Consider the following 10,069-nt stretch of genomic DNA (forward strand, 5'->3'; position numbering starts at 1 on the left):
GAGAACGGGGTTGAGAAAACACAGAAAGAAAAAGGGAATTAATCGTGGATACATTCTATAACTATTCCCACAATAATCATATACCTTGCACATGAACCACCGCCCGTTTGGGGTAAGAAAATAACGAATGTATTTACGTGTTGAATGCTTTCATTAGTCGTCTATCTCGTTCAGAACCAAGCCCTCTCGTAAGGTTGTTTCGGTGGGCTCTCACGTGGTTGAAAGGCTCTGATTGTCCACCAGAGGTCACAACGTCCTTCTTCTTAGTTGTCTGTGCTTGTAGTGGAGTGTTTTCACAGCAGATATTCAGACACACCAATGATTACCTGAGATGGGATTTTATCCTTCCCACCTTGTGTCTTTAGTTTGAGTTTGAAGCACTTTACACACACAGCTGCAGGCTGGCAATGTTCAGGTCTAGTCTGGGCGTTATCTTCTTCACCTCGGGTTGAGGTTAAGTTGTAACCATTTTCAACATGTAGCTAACGCTCCACGCTTTTCTGGTCTGATATGTTAATTCTTAGCGTGTCCTTTTAGGCACTCTGGCCAAAGTGGGTGTTCCGGCATGCTGACACGTACTCTGAACTCACTTGGGGCGTGGCTAGTCACTGTACATAGTTTATATGAAGAACAATTATCTCATTAGGAACTACAATCTCATTCCTATTCTTAACAAAGAAAGAAATATAGATATATTGTTCCAGTGTTTACTTTTTGGACGTTATATACTGCTCAAAAAAATAAAGGGAACACTTAAACAACACATCCTAGATCTGAATGAAAGAAATAATCTTAATAAATACTTTTTTCTTTACATAGTTGAATGTGCTGACAACAAAATCACACAAAAATAATCAATGGAAATCCAATTTATCAACCCATGGAGGTCTGGATTTGGAGTCACACTCAAAATTAAAGTGGAAAACCACACTACAGGCTGATCCAACTTTGATGTAATGTCCTTAAAACAAGTCAAAATGAGGCTCAGTAGTGTGTGTGGCCTCCACGTGCCTGTATGACCTCCCTACAACGCCTGGGCATGCTCCTGATGAGGTGGCGGATGGTCTCCTGAGGGATCTCCTCCCAGACCTGGACTAAAGCATCCACCAACTCCTGGACAGTCTGTGGTGCAACGTGGCGTTGGTGGATGGAGCGAGACATGATGTCCCAGATGTGCTCAATTGGATTCAGGTCTGGGGAACGGGCGGCCAGTCCATAGCATCAATGCCTTCCTCTTGCAGGAACTGCTGACACACTCCAGCCACATGAGGTCTAGCATTGTCTTGCATTAGGAGGAACCCAGGGCCAACCGCACCAGCATATGGTCTCACAAGGGGTCTGAGGATCTCATCTCGGTACCTAATGGCAGTCAGGCTACCTCTGGCGAGCACATGGAGGGCTGTGCGGCCCACCAAAGAAATGCCACCCCACACCATGACTGACCCACTGCCAAACCGGTCATGCTGGAGGATGTTGCAGGCAGCAGAACGTTCTCCACGGCGTCTCCAGACTCTGTCACGTCTGTCACATGCTCAGTGTGAACCTGCTTTCATCTGTGAAGAGCATAGGGCGCCAGTGGCGAATTTGCCAATCTTGGTGTTCTCTGGCAAATGCCAAACGTCCTGCACGGTGTTGGGCTGTAAGCACAACCCCCACATGTGGACATCGGGCCCTCATAACACCCTCATGGAGTCTTTTTCTGACCGTTTGAGCAGACACATGCACATTTGTGGGCTGCTGGAGGTCATTTTGCAGGGCTCTGGCAGTGCTTCTCCTGCTCCTCCTTGCACAAAGGCGGAGGTAGCGGTCCTGCTGCTGGGTTGTTGCCCTCCTACGGCCTCCTCCACGTCTCCTGATGTACTGGCCTGTCTCCTGGTAGCGCCTCCATGCTCTGGACACTACGCTGACAGACACAGCAAACCTTCTTGCCACAGCTCGCATTGATGTGCCATCCTGGATGAGCTGCACTACCTGAGCCACTTGTGTGGGTTGTAGACTCCGTCTCATGCTACCACTAGAGTGAAAGCACCGCCAGCACTCTATAGTGATCAAAACATCAGCCAGGAAGCATAGGAACTGAGAAGTGGTCTGTGGTTACCACCTGCAGAACCACTCCTTTATTGGGGGTGTCTTGCTAATTGCCTATAATTTCCACCTGTTGTCTATTCCATTTGCACAACAGCATGTGAAATTTATTGTCAATCAGTGTTGCTTCCTAAGTGAACAGTTTGATTTCACAGAAGTGTGATTGACTTGGAGTTACATTGTGTTGTTTAAGTGTTCCCTTTATTTTTTTGAGCAGTGTAGTTTTAGCGGCAAATGTCTTCTGTAGACAAAGGAACATTCCTTTCCCAATACTGAAGAATTTTTTTTATGTGGGTGAGATGGGTCTGGTCATCGTCAGCCATTTGCCAAGCTGATATGAGGCCTTGGATCCTCAGCCTGGAGAGGCATGACACCTTTAAACTATTTACTGGATTCAGCTTCTGAAGCCAAGTCTTTGCCGCTTTTCCATAAACTATTTACCCGTAATCAATTGTCGTCCTGATTCGAACTCTATAAATATCTTTCAACGATTGTCTGTCAGCACCCCATTCATAACCAGAGACCGAGCTCATAAGATTCAGCACCTTCTTACACTTTATTTCAACATTTATGACATGATCTTTCCATTTACAGTACCAGTCAAAAGTTTAGACGCACCGACTCATTCCAAGGTTTTTCTTTATTTATACAACTTTCTACCTTGTAGAATAATATTGAAGTCATCAAAATTATTAAATAACACATACGGAATAATTTAGTAACCAAAAAAGTTTCAAACAAATCAAAATATATTTGAGATTGTTCTAAGTAGCCACCCTTTGCCTTGGTTGGCATTCTCTCAACCAGCTTCATGAGGTAGTCACCTGGAATGCATTTCAATTAACAGGTGTGCCTTGTTAAAAGTCCATTTGTGGAATTTCTTTCCTTCTTATTACTGAGTTTGAGTCAATCATTTGTATTGTGACAAGGTAGGGGTGGCATACAGAAGATAGCCTCATTTGGTAAAAGACCAAGTCCATATTATGGCAAGAACAGCTCAAATAAGAACATGAAGGTCAGTCAATCCAGAAAATGTCAAGAACTTTCAAAGTTTCTTCAATTGCAGTCGCAAAACCATCTAGCGCTATGATGAAACTAGCGCTATGATGAAACTAGGTCTCATGAAGACGGCCACAGGAAAGGAAAACCCCAAAATACCTCTGCTGCAGAGGATAAGTTCATTAGAGATACCAGCCTCAGAAATTGCTTCCTGATTAAATGCTTCACAAAGTTCAAGTAACAGACACATCTCAGACTGCGTGAATCAGGCCTTCATAGTTGAATTGCTTAAAAAAAACTACTAAGGACACCAATAATAAGAAGAGACTTGCTTGGGCCAAGAAACACGAGCAATGGACATTAGACCGGTGGAAATCTGTCCTTTGGTTTGATGAGTCCACAGCATTCTGCAGCGATACGCCATCGCATCTGGTTTGCGCTTAGTGGGACTATCATTTGTTTTTCAACAGGACAATGACCCAAAATACACCTCCAGGCTGTGAAAGGGCTATTTGACCAAGGAGAATGATGGAGTGCTGCACTACCCGACCTCTACCCAATTGAGATGGTTTGGGATGAGTTGGACCGCAGAGTGAAGGAATAGCAGCCAACAAGTGCTCAGCATATGTGGGAACTCCTTCAAAACTGTTGGAAAAGCATTCCAGGTGAAGCTGGTTGAGAGAATGCCAAGAGTGTGCAAAACTGTCATCAAGGCAAAGGGTGGCAACTTTCAAGAATCTCATATAAAATATATTTTGATTTGATTAACACTGTTTTGGTTACTACATGATTCCATATGTGTTATTTCATAGTGTTGATGTCTTCTATTATTCTACAATGTAGAAAACAGTAAAAATAAAGAAAAACGCTTCAATGAGTAGGTTTGACCAAACTTTTGACTGGTACTGTACACTGAAAAAATATAAACACATATAAACACATTTAGAAGGTTGTAATCTATGGATTTCATAGGACTGGGCAGGGGCACAGCCGTGGGTGGGCCTGGCCCACTTGAGAGCCAAGCCCAGCCAATCAGTGACTTTTCAATGAGTTTTCCCCACAAAAGGGCTTTATTACAGACAGAAATACCCCTTCGTTTCATCAGCTGTCCGGATGGCTGGTCTCAGACGATCCCACAGGTAAAGAAGCCGGTTGTGGATGTCCTTGGTTGGCGTGGTTACACGTGGTCTATGATTGTGAGGCTGGTTGGACGTGCTGCCAAGTTCTCTAAATCGAAGTTGGAGGCGGCTTATGGTAAAAAACTGAACATTAAATCCTCTGGCAACAGATCTTTTATTTTAGCTCATGAAACATGGGACCAACACTTTACAAGTTGCGTTTATTTTTGTTCACTACAGTTTACTCATGTCTCCCTATGAAAGTGTAGAAGTAGTACTGCAACCTGTCCAGTAGATGGCAAGGTGTAGGCCTGTTCATAGCACTCAAACTGGATTCTGTGACATGTGGATCAGATTGATGCCATCAGATTATTTTCTGAAAAAAATGTTTATAAACTCAGATCAATCTGATCATGGATAAATGATCACAGAATCCAAATCATTCAGACCCCCCCACCACCAAAAAAAAGTTTCAAAGCAGCGCCAGAGGACATGTACCTCTGTCACAAATTTAGTGCTTTAATCAAACATTTTATTAGAGTCCACACTTGCAGCTTTAGATTTAATTCCTCTATGAACAAATTGTCAGTAACTAAACGTCCCTTTTTCAGGATCCTGTCTTTCAAAGATGAATTGTAAAAATCCAAATAACTTCACAGATCTTCATTGTAAAGGGTTTAAACATTGTTTCCCATGCTTGTTCAATGAACCATAAACAATTAATGAACATGCACCTGTCGAACGGTCGTTAAGACACTAACAGCTTACTGACGGTAGGCAATTAAGGTCACAGTTATGAAAACTTAAAACACAAAAGAGGCCTTTCTACTGACTCTGAAAAACACAAAAAGAAAGATGCCCAGGGTCCCAGCTCATCTGCATGAACGTGCCTTAGGTATGCTGCAAGGAGGCATGAGGACTGCAGATGTGGCCAGGGCAATAAATTGCAATGTTCGTACTGTGAGACGCCTAAGACAGCGCTACGGGGAGACAGGATGGACAGCTGATCGTCCTCGCAGTGGCAGACCACGTGTGACAACACCTGCACAGGATCGGGACATGGGAACATCACACCTGCGGGACAGGTACAGGAAGGCAACAACTGCTCGAGTTGCACCAGGTACGCACAATTTCTCCATCAGTGCTCAGCCTGTCCACAATAGGCTGAGAGAGGCTGGACTGAAGGCAGGTCCTCACCGATGTCGCCTATGGGCACAAACTCACCGTCGCTGGACAAGACAGGACTGGCAAAAAGTGCTCTTCACTGACGAGTCGCGGTTTTGTCTCACCAGGGGTGATGGTCGGATTCGCGTTTGAGCGTTACACCGAGGCCTGTACTCTGGAGCGGGATCGATTTGGAGGTGGAGGGTCCGTCGTGGTCTGGGGCGGTGTGTCACAGCATCATCGGACGGAGCTTATTGTCATTGCAGGCAATCTCAACGCTGCGTTACAGGGAGGACATCCTCCTCCCTCATGTGGTACCCTTCCTGCAGACTCATCCTGACATGACCCTCCAGCATGACAATGCCACCAGCCATACTGCTCGTTCTGTGCGTGATTTCCTGCAAGACAGGAATGTCAGTGTTCTGCCATTGCCAGCGAAGAGCCCGGACCTCAATCCCATTGAGCACGTCTAGGACCTGTTGGATCGGAGGGTGAGGGCTAGGGCCATTCCCCCCAGAAATGTCCGGGAACTTGCAGGTGCCTTGGTGGAAGAGTGGGGTAACATCTCACAAGAAAGAACTGGCAAATCTGGTGCAGTTCTTAATGCATCTGGTGTCCACAACACATTATTCCATTTGTTAGTCACATCTGTGGAACTTGTTCAGTTTGTCTCAGTTGTTGAATCTTATGTTCATACAAATCTTTGTATGTTAAGTTTGCTGAAAATTAACACCTGACAGTGAGAATTCCCCCCCCAGTATAGTTGCTTGAAAATCCTAAAATATCAGAACGCTAAGTGTTTTTTGAAATTGTTTGAAGACTTGATAACAAAAAAGCTACAGTAGTTAGTCACCAGCCAGGCTTAAGAAACAATTCATATTTACATCTCTAGATAAGCTCTCACTTTGTACAAAATTAAGTGCACCTTTTAAAATCTAAAGTTTCTGCCAGGGGGTTCTGCAAGTGCAACCTCATTGTGGTCAGGTAGAAATGGATTGTGCAGAAGACCACATTGAGAGTTGACATATTTTTTACAGCTGAAAGCGATGAACGCATCCATGTGTCTGGCCAGACCAACATTGTAGAACAGGCAAAATGAGTCAAGTTGATTTAATGTTTCTGAATAAGGCCAAGGAGAAACTTTAGCGTCCCTGGGACAGGTTAGTAACAGGCAATGGGACGATGAGGTAAACTGCACTCGCATTCTTTAGGCACCTATGGTAACAGGCAGATTACAGTAAATCAAACACCCTTCACAAAGGGACAGGTAAAGTATGAACATATGAGGGAGCTCTGACAATTTAGAGAACTTGAGCATTTGAACTACCAGAAACAAAGGTAAACATACCTGTTTACACAAGTGTTGTGATCCACATTCCCTTTTACTCCAGACCCACAGTCTGTTCCCAAACAGCAAGCACATGGCAGGCAGAAGAGAATATTATATTTTAAGGACAAGGTATATTGAAAGTCAAATTGTTTATTGAGCATATCATGGAAGAGTAGCAGGAACACCAGGCTAAATCAAAAGCATAACCGTAGAACCTAAAAGTGTGTCAGCAATATTGGCAAGTCAGAAGTCAATTTTAGTCGTATGGTTATAAAAACCATTTATACCATTGTAGTGTCCACCCCTGTAAACAATTTGCATGACGCTGGACAAGTGAAGGAGATCCTCATTTCAAACAAGAGCATTAGTTGGCACATTTCCCCACCTCAGTTACCTTTTCTTCTAAAGGGAGGCACAGTAACAGGGGAACGACAATTAAGGAGTTATGCAAACCAAATTATGATCTCCCTAGTTGAGTGGTCGGGCGGTCTGTTCAAGGCTTGACGCTTCTGCTGAGGTGCCGGGGCCGGACGCTTCTGCTGAGGCGCCGGACGCTATTGCTGAGGCGCCGGGGCCGGACGCTATTGCTGAGGCGCCGGGGCCGGACGCTTCTGCTGAGGCTTCTGCTGAGGCGCCGGACGCTTCTGCTGAGGCGCCGGGGCCGGACGCTTCTGCTGAGGCGCCGGGGCCGGACGCTTCTGCTGAGGCGCCGGGGCCGGACGCTTCTGCTGAGGCGCCGGGGCCGGACGCTTCTGCTGAGGCGCCGGGGCCGGACGCTTCTGCTGAGGCGCCGGGGCCGGACGCTTCTGCTGAGGCGCCGGACTTCACACTTGACGGGGCATTGTGGCCAGTAGATTCTGCTGGCGTGGCATTGTGGCCAGTAGCTTCTGCTGACGTGGCATTGTGGCCAGTAGCTTCTGCTGACGTGGCATTGTGGCCAGTAGCTTCTGCTGACGTGGCATTGTGGCCAGTAGCTTTAGCATTTGGACTAGGCACCACACTTGCTTTGGCATAGGATCCAGTTGGTTCAGGTCCAGTGTAGGCATGATGCCCATTAGAATTACCTAGAAAACAAAATAAACATTGTGGTAAAATGCCAGTCTTAAGCTATCGGAACTAGACTGATTTGAACTGAAGTAGTGTAAACCAAAACACACCTTTAAGTGTAAAACAAGTTATCCCTCCAATTAGCAGACAGCAAATCCAAGAAACACTACAAAACATTCAGACAGTTAAACACAAGTAACCAGTGAAAACTTTAAGACAAGGTAAACCAACCAGATGACTACATTGAAAAACTAACCTCAACGAGAGTCCAAAAGTCACAGCCATTTTAGTGATCAAAACCACAACGGTATTAAGAACAAATGCTAGAGAGACACCTTGACAGAATATCCCTGTTGCTATGTCAAACAGCTGTTTTGGTTGCACCTCATAAAGGAATCCCAGACCCTTCTATCCTGGATGGCTAATTATGTTCAGCTGTTAGCCAATGAACTTCATTTCAATTGGTTCAATTTCCCAATTGGATTAGGTGCTCTGGATTTCATTCAGCTGGTGTACACTGGTGTGCTGGAGGGTGGAGTTTGCACATTGATATTCTTTTTTCATCTTTATTTAAACAAGTAGGCTAGGTGAGAACAAGTTCTCATTTACAACTGCGACCTGGCAAAGATAAAACAAATCAGTGAGACACAAACAACACAGAGTTGCACATGGAATAAACAAACATGCAGTCAATAATACAATAGAGAAAAAGTCTATATACAGTGAGTGCAAATGAGGTAAGATAAATGAGGTAGACAATGAATAGGCCATAGTGGCGAAATAATTACAATTTAGCAATTAAACACTGGAGTGATAGATGTGCAAAAGATGAATGTGCAAGTAGAGATAGGTACTGGGGTGCAAAGGAGTAAAAAAATGAATAATAAATTATTTTATGGGGATGAGGTAGTTGGATGGGCTATTTACAGATGGGCTATGTACAGGTGCAGTGATCTGTGAGCTGCTCTGACAGCTGGTGCTTAAAGTTATTGAGGGAGAAATGGGTCTCCAGCTTCAGTGATTTTTGCAATTCGTTCCAGTCATTGGCAGCAGAGAACTGGAAGGAAAGGCGGCCAAACGAAGAATTGGCTTTGGGGGTGACCAGTGAAATATACCTGCTGGAGCGCGTGCTATGGGTGGGTGCTGCTATGGTGACCAGTGAGCTGAGATAAGGCGGGGCTTTACCTAGCAAAGACTTATAGATGACCTGGAGCCAGTGGGTTTGGCGATGAATATGTAGCGAGGGCCAGCCAACGAGAGCATACAGGTCGCAGTGGTGGGAAGTATATGGGGCTTTGGTGACAAAACTGACTGCACTGTGATAGACTGCATCCAATTTGCTTAGTAGAGTGTTGGAGGCTATTTTGTAAATGACATCGCCGAAGTCAAGGATCGGCAGAAAAGTCAGTTTTACGAGGGTATGTTCGGCAGCATGAGTGAAGGATGCTTTGTTGCAAAATAGGAAGCCGATTCTAGATTTAATTTTAGATTGGAGATGCTTCATGTGAGTCTGGAAGGAGAGTTTACAGTCTAACCAGATGCCTAGGTATTTGTAGTTGTCGACATATTCTAAGTCGGAACCGTCCAGAGAAGTGATACTGGACGGGCGGGCAGGTGCGGGCAGCGATCGGTTGAAGAGCATGCATTTAGTTTTACTTGCATTTAAGAGCAGTTGGAGGCCACAGAAGGAGAGTTGTATGGCATTGAAGCTCGTCTGGAGGTTAGTTAACACAGTGTCCAAAGAAGAGCCAGAAGTATACGGAATGGTGTCGTGTGCGTAGAGGTGGATCCGAGAATCACCAGCAGCAAGAGCGACATGATTGATGTATACAGAGAAAAGAGTCGGCTGGAGAATTGAACCCTGTGGCACCCCCATAGAGACTGCCAAAGGTCCGGACAACAGGCTCTCCGATTTGACACACTGAACTCTGTCTGAGAAGTAGTTGGTGAACCAGGCGAGGCAGTCATTTGAGAAACCAAGGCTATTGAGTCTGCCGACAAGAATGTGGTGATTGACAGAGTCGAAAGCCTTGGCCAGGTCGATGAATACTGCTGCCCAGTATTGTCTCTTATCGATGGTGGTTATGATATCGTTTAGGACCTTGAGCGTGGCTGAGGTGCACTCATGACCAGCTCAGAAACCAGATTGCATAGCAGAGAAGGTACGGTGGGATTTGAAATGGTCGGTGATCTGTTTGTTAACTTGGCTTTCGAAGACCTTAGAAAGGCAGGGTAGGATAGATATAGGTCTGTAGTAGTTTGGGTCTAGAGTGTCTCCCCCTGTGAACAGGGGTATGACTGCGGCAGCTTTCCAATCTTTGGGGAA

General features: G+C 45.2%; 2 long non-coding RNA genes across 2 annotated transcripts in view; one reads left to right on the plus strand and one right to left on the minus strand.

Annotated features, from left to right (window-relative positions):
• Positions 1-7,353, plus strand: part of LOC145879887 (uncharacterized) — an 80,910-nt gene extending 73,557 nt beyond the window's left edge. The window contains exon 3 of the long non-coding RNA XR_014392748.1: positions 7,316-7,353. This is a non-coding gene — a long non-coding RNA (uncharacterized LOC145879887). The remainder of the gene's footprint in view (positions 1-7,315) is intronic.
• Positions 7,354-7,634: 281 nt separating this feature from the next.
• LOC145879886 (uncharacterized) lies at positions 7,635-8,122 on the minus strand. The gene is made up of 3 exons (XR_014392747.1): positions 8,000-8,122; positions 7,854-7,909; positions 7,635-7,760 (listed from the first exon to the last, which is right to left on the minus strand). It is a non-coding gene; the product is annotated as an uncharacterized LOC145879886 (long non-coding RNA).
• Positions 8,123-10,069: the final 1,947 nt, after the last annotated feature.

This window comes from Salmo salar, chromosome 06 (genome assembly GCF_965601325.2).
Source record: "Salmo salar chromosome 06, fSalSal1, whole genome shotgun sequence".
Lineage (NCBI taxonomy): Eukaryota > Metazoa > Chordata > Actinopteri > Salmoniformes > Salmonidae > Salmo > Salmo salar.